Consider the following 12,469-nt stretch of genomic DNA (forward strand, 5'->3'; position numbering starts at 1 on the left):
CGAATCACACCTAAACTAACCAGCTACCAAGAGGGACAAATTCCAACAATCAGGAATATATAAATTTGAATGTCAAAGTTGTGATGCAGTATACATAGGCATGACATACAGGAATTTTAAAACATGATACAAAGAACATATCAGGAGTTGGAAGTATGAAACAAACCATCCACATTTGCAGAACATTTAAAACACCATAATCATCATCCTACAAACACGGAACAAGAAAAGGAAATAATGAGAATAAGCTAGCTAAAAATCGTTTTTCACAAAACCATAAAAAGAAAATCTCTCCCTCCCCTTCGCCATCCAGACACACACACACACACACACACACACACACACAGAGAAAAATAATGCATACACAAACAGATCATAGATACTTCAATAAATACAGTCGAAAGTTGGCAATGTCGGAAAAAAACCGTAAATTGGCATTTATAAGAAGAGGAACAACACCAAAAATACAACAGGAGTCTAATATGTAGAAAATCGTCCACGCAACCTGTATGTACAGTTCAAAATATTACTACATAATAGCAAAAACCCACCCCAGAACTGTTAATAACCTATAGGTACATTGACCTAAATGTAAACTAAATAGCAAAAATATGTACATATTCCAGGCCACTGAAGATGCCTTGCAGAAAATAAAGGCGAAACGTGTATGGCACGAAAATTGTGTTTCATTCAGTTGTAGTCAGACGGTCCATAAAGTAAAAATTATCAGTATACCGTAATTTCTGCATGAGGGGTTAACATTTTTCCATGTAAGGGAAGATGTATGAAAAGATGCACAGAGAGGTAAAGTTAACATAACTTTTGCTGTTTGAGATAAACGTGAACCAAATTTTCCACGTTTTGTCATTAGGGTATTCGCTATAATACGCAATTTTTAATTATTTTGTCAATTAATTTGATCACGATGATCCTCAGTATTTTTAAGACATACTGCCACACGAAGACCATTTTCTCAGTGATAACTTTAGTTGAGGACCAATTGGATGAAAATCAGTGTGGGTTTAGGCCTCTTAGAGGTTGTCAGGACCAGATCTTTAGCTTACGGCAAATAATGGAGAAGTGTTATGAGTGGAACAGGGAATTGTATCTATGCTTTATAGATCTAGAAAAGGCATATGACCGGGTTCCTAGGAGGAAGTTATTGTCTGTTCTACAAGATTATGGAATAGGAGGCAAACTTTTGCAAGCAATTAAAGGTCTTTACGTGGATAGCCAGGCAGCAGTTAGAGTTGACGGTAAATTGAGTTCATGCTTCAGAGTAGTTTCAGGGGTAAGACAAGGCTGCAACCTGTCTCCACTGTTGTTCATATTATTTATGGATCATATGTTGAAAACAATAGACTGGCTGGGTGAGATTAAGATAAGTGAACACAAAATAAGCAGTCTTGCATATGCGGATGACTTAGTTGTGATGGCAGATTCGATTGAAAGTTTGCAAAGTAATATTTCAGAGCTAGATCAGAAATGTAAGACTATGGTATGAAGATTAGCATCTCCAAAACGAAAGTAATGTCAGTGGGAAAGAAATATAAACGGATTGAGTGCCAAATAGGAAGAACAAAGTTAGAACAGGTGGACGGTTTCAAGTACTTAGGATGCATATTCTCACAGGATGGCAACATAGTTCACTGGAAGCGAGGTGTAGCAAAGCTAATGCAGTGAGCGCTCAGCTACGATCTACTCTCTTCTGCAAGAAGGAAGTCAGTACCAAGACTAAGTTATCTGTGCACCGTTCAATCTTTCGACCAACTTTGTTATATGGAAGCGAAAGCTGGGTGGATTCAGGTTACCTTATCAATAAGGTTGAGGTTACGGATATGAAGGTAGCTAGGATGATTGCAGGTACTAGTAGATGGGAACAATGGCAGGAGGGTGTCCACAATGAGGAAATCAAAGAAAAACTGGGAATGAACTCTATAGATGTAGCAGTCAGGGCGAACAGGCTTAGATGGTGGGGTCATGTTACACGCATGGGAGAAGCAAGGTTACCCAAGAGACTCATGGATTCAGCAGTAGAGGGTAGGAGGAGTCGGGGCAGACCGAGGAGAAGGTACCTGGATTCGGTTAAGAATGATTTTGAAGTAATAGGTTTAACATCAGAAGAGGCACCAATGTTAGCACTGAATAGGGGATCATGGAGGAACTGTATAAGGGGGGCTATGCTCCAGACTGAACGCTGAAAGGCATAATCAGTCTTAAATGATGATGATGATGATGAACTTTACTTATCACTCTCAAAATGTGCAAGGTTATTCTTGGTGATTAAATAAACAAAACTGTGTACCACTTTCTAATTGGTTTAGAAGTGTCACAATCAATTTTTAAATTTATCTGTGTGATACGTAGGAATTTTTATTTCACAAAATTTTAAATAAATTTGGCGGTAATGCAATTTAAAAAATTTGGTACCACAAGAAGAAGCATTTTTATACAAAGACCAGGAATCAAGCAAAAGCAAGTTATTTTGACCAGTTATTGGTCAAAAGCAGTGCTCATACCATACGTGTAGTCCTCTTATGCCCATTGTTCCACTCTTGCTTGCAGTGAAGTAAATATACCCTACTGCAGCAGCAGTAGCCGACCGCGACAGACGCAGCAACAGATAAGTAACCGCATTTGTAATTTACGAGTTCCTAACCAGGAGCGAATTTTATTATATCATCTGTGTGCTTTAATAGTTTAGTTTCTTGAGTTTCTGCGTGTAAATTTGACATCTAATAGCCACAGTCCTCGCGTTTTCGTTTGCGTCAGGAAATAAACCGATTTTGTGACATATTACAAGTTCCTTATCAGGGTCAAATTATTTAGTTTCACCTGAGTGCTTCGGTAGTTTGGTTTTTGAATATCTGCGTGTTACTAGACACAGTTCGTGCGTTTTCGACAGGTTCTAAAGTAGAACAGTGCAGCACGTGCTGATAGTCCGTTTATCTGCATAGTTTAATTTTCCACCGTCCTTAGTATCGACAGGGACTGCGATTGTTGTGTAAGGATGCGAGCCGAGTTGGTGACACTTTGCTCTCAGCTTCAGGCTGTGATGGCTGCGGTTACACAGCTTGAGGCTGCAGTGGATGGGCACCACTGTTGTGGGCCGACCGTGGGGATCCAACGGACGTCCAGCACGTCAGAGACCTCCGATCAGTCGTCACCGGTGGCCATCCCAGTTACTGCTCGCACTGAGGCTGACCCCTCACCTGTGGTCGAGTGGGGCGTCGCGCCGGGGCGAAGCAGGTGACGAAAGACTTCCCAGGCGGCCGCCACATAAGGCCTTCCTGGTTTGTCTGACAAACAGGTTCCAGGTGCTGTCTGTGGCTGACACTGTCGCTGAGCCAGATGCTGTCGCTTGTCCTGTTTCAGAGGAAACCTCTCAGCCTGCAAGGTCCGGGCAATCGCAGAGGGTGGGATTATTGGTAGCTGGGAGCTCCAACGTTAAGCGCGTTATGGGGCCCCTTAGAGACTTGGCCGACAAGAAGGGTAAGAAATCCAATGTGCACTCCGTGTGCATACCGGGTGGAGTCATTCCAGATGTGGAAAGGATCCTTCCAGATGGCATGAAGAGCACAGGGTGCAGCCAACTGCACGTGGTTGCTCATGTCGGTACCAATGATGTGTGTCACTTTGGATCAGAAGAGATTCCCTCTGGTTTCGAGAGGCTAACAGAAGTGGTAAAGGGTGCCAGTCTTGCTTGCAAGATGAAAGCAGAGCTGACCACTTGCAGCATAGTCGACAGGACCGATTGCGGACCTCTGGTACAGAGCCGAGTGGAGGGTCTGAATCAGAGGCTCAGACGGTTCTGCGACCGTTTAGGCTGCAGATTCTTCGACTTGCGCCAAAGGGTGGTTGGGTTTCGGGTTCCGCTGAATAGGTCAGGTGTCCACTATGCGCAGGAGGCGGCTACACGGGTTAACAGGGTCTGTGTGGCGTGGACTGGGCGGTTTTTTAGGTTAGAGGGTCTCGGGAAAACACAAGAAGGGCTTCAGTCACAAAGGGTGCAGGCTGAACACACAAAAACGTAGATACAGGAACCGTTGGTATAACAGTTGTAAATTGTCGTAGCTGTGTTGGGAAAGTACCAGAGCTCCAAGAGCTAATAGAAAGCACTGGTGCTCAAATCGTTGTAGGCACTGAAAGCTGGCTAAAGACGGATATAAGCTCAGCCGAAATTTTTGTGAAGAACCTAACAGTGTTGCGAAAGGATAGGCTAAACACGGTTGGCGGGGGCGTGTTTGTTGGTGTCAGAAGTAGTTTAACTTGTCCCGAAATTGAAGTAGATACTTCCTGTGAGTATGGGCAGAGGTCATTGTTGGCAACCGGAATAAAATAATAACTGGATCCTTTTACCGACCTCCCAATTCAGATGATACAGTTGCTGAAAGGTTCAAAGAAAACATGAGTATGATTTAAAACACGTACCCGAATCATACGATAATAGTTGGTGGTGACTTTAATTTACCCTCAATATGTTGGCGAAAATACATGTTTAATCCCGGAGGTACGCATAAAATATCATCCGAAATTGTGCTAACGCGTTCTCTGAAAATTATCTCGAGCAATTAGTTCATGAGCCCACGCGAATAGTAAACGAATGTGAAAACACACTTGACCTCTTAGCAAAAAATAATCCTGAGCTAATAACGAGCATCAGAACCGATTCAGGGATTCGTGAACACAGGGCTGTCGTAGCAAGATTGAATATTGTAATCCCCAAATCGTCGAAAAATAAGCGAAAAATATACCTGTTCAAAAAAGCAGATAGAAAGTCACTTGACGCCTTCCTAAGAGACAATCTCCACTCATTCCAAATTAATAATGTAAGTGTAGACCTGATGTGGCTTAAATTCAAAGAAATAGTATCGGCAGCAATTGAGAGATTTATACCAAATAAATTAACAAACGACGGAGCTGATCCGACTTGGTACACAAAAAGGGTTAGAACACTGTTGCAGAAACAACGAAACAAACATGCCAAATTTAAACAGACGCAAAATCCCCAAGATTGGCGATCTTTAACAGATGCTCGAAATTTAGCGCGGACTTCAATGCGAGATGTTTATAACAGTTTCCACAACGAAACTTTGTCTCGAAACCTGGCAAAACATCCAAAGCGATTCTGGTCGTATGTGAAGTATGTTAGCGGCAAGAAACAATTAATGCCTTCTCTGCACGATAGCAATGGAGATACCATCGAAGACAGTGCTGCCAAAGCAGCTTTCCGAAATGCCTTCACAAAAGAAGACATAGTAAATATTCCAGAATTCGAATCGAGAACAGCTGCCAACATGAGTAACGTAGAAGTAAATATTCTCGGAGTAGTAAAGCAACTCAAATCACTTAATAAGAGCAAGTCTTCTGGTCCAGACTGTATACCAATGAGGTTCCTTTCGGAGTATGCTGATGCATTAGCTCCATACTTAACAACCATATACAACCGTTCGCTCGACGAAAGATCCGTACCCAAAGACTGGAAAGTTGCACAGGTTCAAATGGTTCTGAGCACTATGGGACTCAACTGCTGAGGTCATTAGTTCCCTAGAACTTAGAACTAGTTAAACCTAACTAACCTAAGGACATCACACACAACCATGCCCGAGGCAGGATTCGAACCTGCGACCGTAGCGGTCTCGCGGTTCCAGACTGCAGCGCCAGAACCGCGCGGCCACTTCGGCCGGCTAGTTGCACAGGTCACACCAATATTCAAGAAAGGTAGTAGGAGTAATCCACTAAATTACAGGCCCATATCGTTAACGTCGATATGCAGCAGGACTTTAGAACATATATTGTGTTCGAACATAATGAATTACCTCGAAGAAAACGGTCTATTGACACACAGTCAACATGGGTTTAGAAAACATCGTTCCTGTGAAACACAACTAGCTCTTTATTTACATGAAATGTTGAGTGCTATTGGGCGGCCGGAGTGACCGTGCGGTTCTAGGCGCTACAGTCTGGAACCGTGAGACCGCTACGGTCGCAGGTTCGAATCCTGCCTCGGGCATGGATGTGTGTGATGTCCTTAGGTTAGTTAGGTTTAAGTAGTTCTAAGTTCTAGGGGACTGATGACCTCAGAAGTTGAGTCCCATAGTGCTCTGAGCCATTTGAACCATGTTTTTGAGTGCTATTGACAAGGGATTTCAGATCGATTCCGTATTTCTGGATTTCCAGAAGGCTTTTGACATTGTACCACACAAGCGGCTCGTAGTGAAATTGCGTGCTTATGGAATATCGTCTCAGTTATGTGACTGGATCTGTGATTTCCTGTCAGAGAGGTCACAGTTCGTTGTAATTGACGAAAAGTCATCGAGTAAAAAAGAAGTGATTTATGGCGTTCCCCAAGGTAGTGCTATAGGCCCTTTGCTGTTCCTTATCTAAATAAACGATTTGGGAGACAATCTGAGCACCCGTCTTGTTGTTTGCAGATGACGCTGTCGTTTATCGACTAATAAAGTCATCAGAAGATAAAAACAAACTGCAATACGATTTAGAAGAAATATCGGAATGGTGCGAAAAGTGGCAGTTGACCTTGAATAACGAAAAGTGTGAGGTCATCCACATGAGTGCTAAAAGGAACGCTTTAAACTTCGATTACGCGATAAATCTGTCTAATCTAAAAGCCGTAAATTCAACTAAATACCTAGGTATTACAATTACGAACAAGTTAAATTGGAAGGAACACACAGAAAATGTTGTGGGGAAGGCTAACCAAAGACTGCGTTTTATTGGCAGGACACTTAGAAAATGTAACAGACCTTCTAGGGAGACTGACTACACTACTCTTGTACGTCCACTTTTAGAATACTGTTCCGCGGTGTGGAATACCTACCAGATAGGACTGACTGAGTACGTCGAAAAAGTTCAAAGAAGGGTAGCACGTTTCGTATTAATGCGAAGTATGGGAGAGAATGTCACTGAAATGATACAGGATTTAGGCTGGACATCATTAAAAAAAAGGCGTTTTTCGTTGCGACGGATCTTCTTACGAAATTCCAATCGACAACTTTCTCCTGCGAATGCGAAAATATTTTATTGACACTGACCTACATAGCGAGAAACGATCACCACGATAAAATAAGGGAAATCAGAGCTCGTACGGAAAGGTATAGGTGTTCGTCTTTCCGCGCGTTGTACGAGATTGTAATAATAGAAAACTGTGAAGGTGGTTCGGTGAACCCTCTGCCAGGCACTTAAATGTGATTTGCAGAGTATCCATGTAGATGTAGAAGAAAACTACTGCGTGGCAGCATTTCCGCTATGACGACGAGGTCATTTTTCAAAGTGGAGCATTTCGTGAATCACAAAAATTCCGAATTCTGCAACGAAGGTCTCCGCCAAGTCATCACTCGTTGGGGAACATGTGTCGCATTGAAGGTTTACATCTACATCTACATCTATACTCCGCGAGCCACCTTACGGTGTGTGGCGGAGGGTACTTATTGTACCACTATCTGATCCCCCCTTCCCTGTTCCATTCACGAATTGTGCGTGGGAAGAACGACTGCTTGTAAGTCTCCGTATTTGCTCTAATTTCTCGGATCTTTTCGTTGTGATCATTACGCGAGATATATGTGGGCGGTAGTAATATGTTGCCCATCTCTTCCCGGAATGTGCTCTCTCGTAATTTCGATAATAAACCTCTCCGTATTGCGTAACGCCTTTCTTGAAGTGTCCGCCACTGGAGCTTGTTCAGCATCTCCGTAACGCTCTCGCGCTGACTAAATGTCCCCATGACGAATCGCGCTGCTTTTCGCTGGATCATGTCTATCTCTTCTATTAATCCAACCTGGTAAGGGTCCCATACTGATGAGCAATACTCAAGAATCGGACGAACAAGCGTTTTGTAAGCTACTTCTTTCGTCGATGAGTCACATTTTCTTAGAATTCTTCCTATGAATCTCAACCTGGCGCCTGCTTTTCCCACTATTTGTTTTATGTGATCATTCCACTTCAGATTGCTCCGGATAGTAACTCCTAAGTATTTTACGGTCGTTACCGCTTCCAATGATTTACCACCTATGGCATAATCGTACTGGAATGGATTTCTGCCCCTATGTATGCGCATTATATTACATTTATCTACGTTTAGGGAAAGCTGCCAGCTGTCGCACCATGCATTAATCCTCTGCAGGTCTTCCTGGAGTACGTACGAGTCTTCTGATGTTGCTACTTTCTTGTAGACAACCGTGTCATCTGCAAATAGCCTCACGGAGCTACCGATGTTGTCAACTAAGTCATTTATGTATATTGTAAACAATAAAGGTCCTATCACGCTTCCTTGCGGTACTCCCGAAATTACCTCTACATCTGCAGATTTTGAACCGTTAAGAATGACATGTTGTGTTCTTTCTTCTAGGAAATCCTGAATCCAATCACAAACCTGGTCCGATATTCCGTAAGCTCGTATTTTTTTCACTAAACGTAAGTGCGGAACCGTACCAAATGCCTTCCTGAAGTCCAGGAATACGGCATCAATCTGCTCGCCAGTGTCTACGGCACTGTGAATTTCTTGGGCAAATAGGGCGAGCTGAGTTTCACATGATCTCTGTTTGCGGAATCCATGTTGGTTATGATGAAGGAGATTTGTATTATCTAAGAACGTCATAATACGAGAACACAAAACATGTTCCATTATTCTACAACAGATTGACGTAAGCGAAATAGGCCTATAATTATTCGCATCTGATTTATGACCCTTCTTGAAAATGGGAACGACCTGCGCTTTCTTCCAGTCGCTAGGTACTTTACGTTCTTCCAGCGATCTACGATAAATTGCTGATAGAAAGGGGGCAAGTTCTTTAGCATAATCACTGTAGAATCTTAAGGGTATCTCGTCTGGTCCGGATGCTTTTCCGCTACTAAGTGATAGCAGTTGTTTTTCAATTCCGATATCGTTTATTTCAATATTTTCCATTTTGGCGTCCGTGCGACGGCTGAAGTCAGGGACCGTGTTACGATTTTCCGCAGTGAAACAGTTTCGGAACACTGAATTCAGTATTTCTGCCTTTCTTCGGTCGTCCTCTGTTTCGGTGCCATCGTGGTCAACGAGTGACTGAATAGGGGATTTAGATCCGCTTACCGATTTTAGCACAGAGAGAAGGATTAACACCAAGATTAATGATCGCAGCTTGACGTTTTCGAGGAATAATTAAAAGTGAATAACTATGGCTCGTAGAGAAAGGTCACTTCATAAAATTCCGTGGAACAGGATGCACGTACTGATTGAAGTTTATACTATACAATAATGTTTTGTACCGTATTAGTTTGAGAATAACCTACAAATCGACATTGGCCAGCTGCGCTTATGAATGAAGAAACCGCCGGCCGCTGTGGCCGAGCGGTTCTAGGCGCTTCAGTCCGGAACCGCTCTGCTGCTACGGTCGCACGTTCGAATCCTGCCTCGGGCATGGATGTGTGTGATGTCCTTAGGTTAGTTAGGTTTAAGTAGTTCTAAGTCTAGGGGACTGATGACCTCAGATGTTAAGTTCAAATGGCTCTGAGCACTATGGGACTTAACATCTATGGTCATCAGTCCCCTAGAACTTAGAACTACTTAAACATAACTAACCTAAGGACAGCACACAACACCCAGCCATCACGAGGCAGAGAAAATCCCTGACCCCGCCGGGAATCGAACCCGGGAACCCGGGCGTCGGAAGCGAGAACGCTACCGCACGACCACGAGATGCGGGCTCAGATCTTAAGTCCCAGAGTGCTCAGAGCATTTGAACCAATGAAGAAACCGACAGTCCAGAACATAAAACGTCTTCATTCACACGTTTCGTCGAGGCTGAGCAAAGGAAATAGTCATAAATATTTTGATTCTCGAATAACTGGTGACTTGAATCCAGAGGTAGAAATTGAAAACCGGATAGAAATATGGATATGCAGTAAGGTAGGAAAATCAGTATGTAGTAACTGTTTGCTTATAATTCTTAATCAACTAATAGTGAAATTTTAGGTATGGAGTTTCCTTGCCTCATGGATTTGAAGCACCTGAGCATTAAATGCGGCCAACATAAAATTACTATAGGCTCTGGAACTACGATTTCAGAGAAGGATACTGAATCTATTACGTGCACTCTGGGAAAAAACGGCCAACGGCGTTGCCGCAGTGATCATACCGGTTCCCGTCAAATCGCCGAAATTAAGCGCCGTTGGGATTGACTAGCACCTGAATGGGTGACCGTCTGGGTCTGCCTGTTGCTGTTGGCAAGCAGGGTGCATGCAGTCCTTCTGAGGCCAATTGAGGAGATACTTGCGAGAGAAGTTGCGTCTCTGGTCACGAAAACTGACAACGGTCGGGAGAGCGGTGTGCTGACCTCATGCCCCTCCATATCCACATCCAGCGACGCCTATTGGCTAAGGATGGCACGGCAGGCGGTCGGTATCGTTGGGCTTTTCGAGTCCTGTTCGGAAGGAGAGAGCAAAGAACGAGTATTGCCGAGAGAAACTTGTAAAAGAAAACTGCTAACTACATACGTGGTGCAAGGATTTCTTAAACTGTATTCAGCACCATAATTTGAAAAGTAAATTTGGACATGGTCGTTGTACAGACAACAGAAGATAATCATGTCTTATGAGCGTCTGAAGGGAGGAATATTAGGGTGTAACGCCCCGTCGACATTGAAGGCATGAGTGATGGAGCACAAGCTCGGATTGTTTCAAGGATGGGTAAGAAATCGACCGCGTTCTTTCAGGGGAACAATCCCAGAATTTTCCCGAAGCGTTTTAGGGAAATCACCGAAAACCTAAATCTGAATATCCGAACACGAACATGAACATTCGTCCTTCCGAATGCGAGTCCACTACGCTAACCACTGCGCCTCTTCGCTCGGTATGAACCTCTGCCGTGAGACGTTTAGTGTCAGCTTCGACATAGTCTATCCCGTCCCTGAAGATCGGCTAGCACTGCTCGTAGCGACGGTTATTGGTTGAGACATGGCACAGAGAGGAAGAAGGTGGTCACTTCCGACTACCATTTCTGTTTCATTTTTCGACTGTTGCAGGCTTTCGCCCCATGACTATTACAGGTACGAAATACGAATTTTTTCTTCTTTTGTTCCGTGCAACGATTCTGCGTTAGTGATCTTTCTACAAAGTGAGTCACTTTACAGCCAAGGGAACTAGCTCAGGGAGCGGAAGTTGATGTGAACATACTCGGGCGTGAGATAAGTATGAATGACAGGCGCTTTCGCTACTTGAGCTTACAGACCGTGGGAGAACCATTACGTAGCAAGGCAGGCAATTGTTTTGCTTACACGTTTCTTCACTTGTCCACATAAGGATCTCTGCAATTTCTAACAAGTTACATGATCCACATTCACTAATCCGTTGTTCGTGAAACTTATTGCTGAAACGACAAAAAACATAGATACCAGCCACATACGAGATTAACGACTGTATGACTGGTAGGGCAAAGAAACCGCGTTCATTTGACATATTGTTTACTGCATCTCTTCTTCGGTAGCAAAAAAAAGAAGAAACCAATAAATATTTGGTATAAACGAAACAACCGTTGATAAACTGCTTCGTCCCTTCGATTGTGAGCAATTTTTTTGCCAAGTCAATATGAATAATACCCCTAGGTAAGAGGCAGATGTTAATTTTTTATTTTTTTATGTTTACTGACATTGAAAACCGAATCCATACATTCACTCAAATGTTTTCATTATTATTTCTTCTAACAGCTTCACACACACACACACACACACACACACACACACACACACACACACACGTGCACGTGGAGCATGTTATTTTCTTGTAGGTGTCGTCTACATTACGTTGATTCTAATGCTACTTGAAAGTTTACATATTTCTCTGTAAGCTTTTAGATCTCTGGAAATCAACATCGTCCTCAAGTAGGTTGTTCAAAATTCAAACTCCCTAGTGTTTTTATGAATTTATCTATTGTTGCTCACATTTGCTTTACACTCAGACAATATCGGCATTACATTATCTTCATTACCACGAGGGGCATATCCATCATACCTCTTCGAAAAATGTTCCGTGCTTAAGTATCATTCTCTAAACAGTTTGTAAAATTTTCTGAAATAATAGAATATTCCTTATCCAGATTATCTGTTACCTATTCTTTGACCACTTTTATTTGAGTATATGTTCTTGGGACGATATATGCCGAGCCATTCGTGAATTTTGTTTTATAGCTATTTTTGTCCCTGATGTTTCGTCTCCTACTACTGGAGACATCATCAGAGACTATAAATATTCAGATAGTAGTTTCAGGCTTAAACAAGCTCAACAAGCCGAACAGATTACACGTATCTGATGCCTTACACTTTCTGCGAATGTCTCCAGGTTTAGGAGACGAACCGCCAGGCTCCGAAATATGCCACGTACCACGGCCTAATGTCCATATAACAAAATTCACCAAGGACGCAAATACTGCCCGTGAAAGCCTTCATTGTATGATAACGCCGATTGTGGATGTAATGGT

The 12,469-nt window shown here is 42.9% G+C and overlaps 1 pseudogene; it reads left to right on the forward strand.

Annotated features, from left to right (window-relative positions):
- Nucleotides 1-10,105: 10,105 nt before the first annotated feature.
- LOC126100597 (5S ribosomal RNA) lies at nt 10,106-10,224 on the forward strand (annotated as a pseudogene).
- The last annotated feature ends 2,245 nt before the right edge of the window (nt 10,225-12,469 follow it).

Source organism: Schistocerca cancellata, chromosome 1, assembly GCF_023864275.1.
Source record: "Schistocerca cancellata isolate TAMUIC-IGC-003103 chromosome 1, iqSchCanc2.1, whole genome shotgun sequence".
Taxonomy (NCBI): domain Eukaryota; kingdom Metazoa; phylum Arthropoda; class Insecta; order Orthoptera; family Acrididae; genus Schistocerca; species Schistocerca cancellata.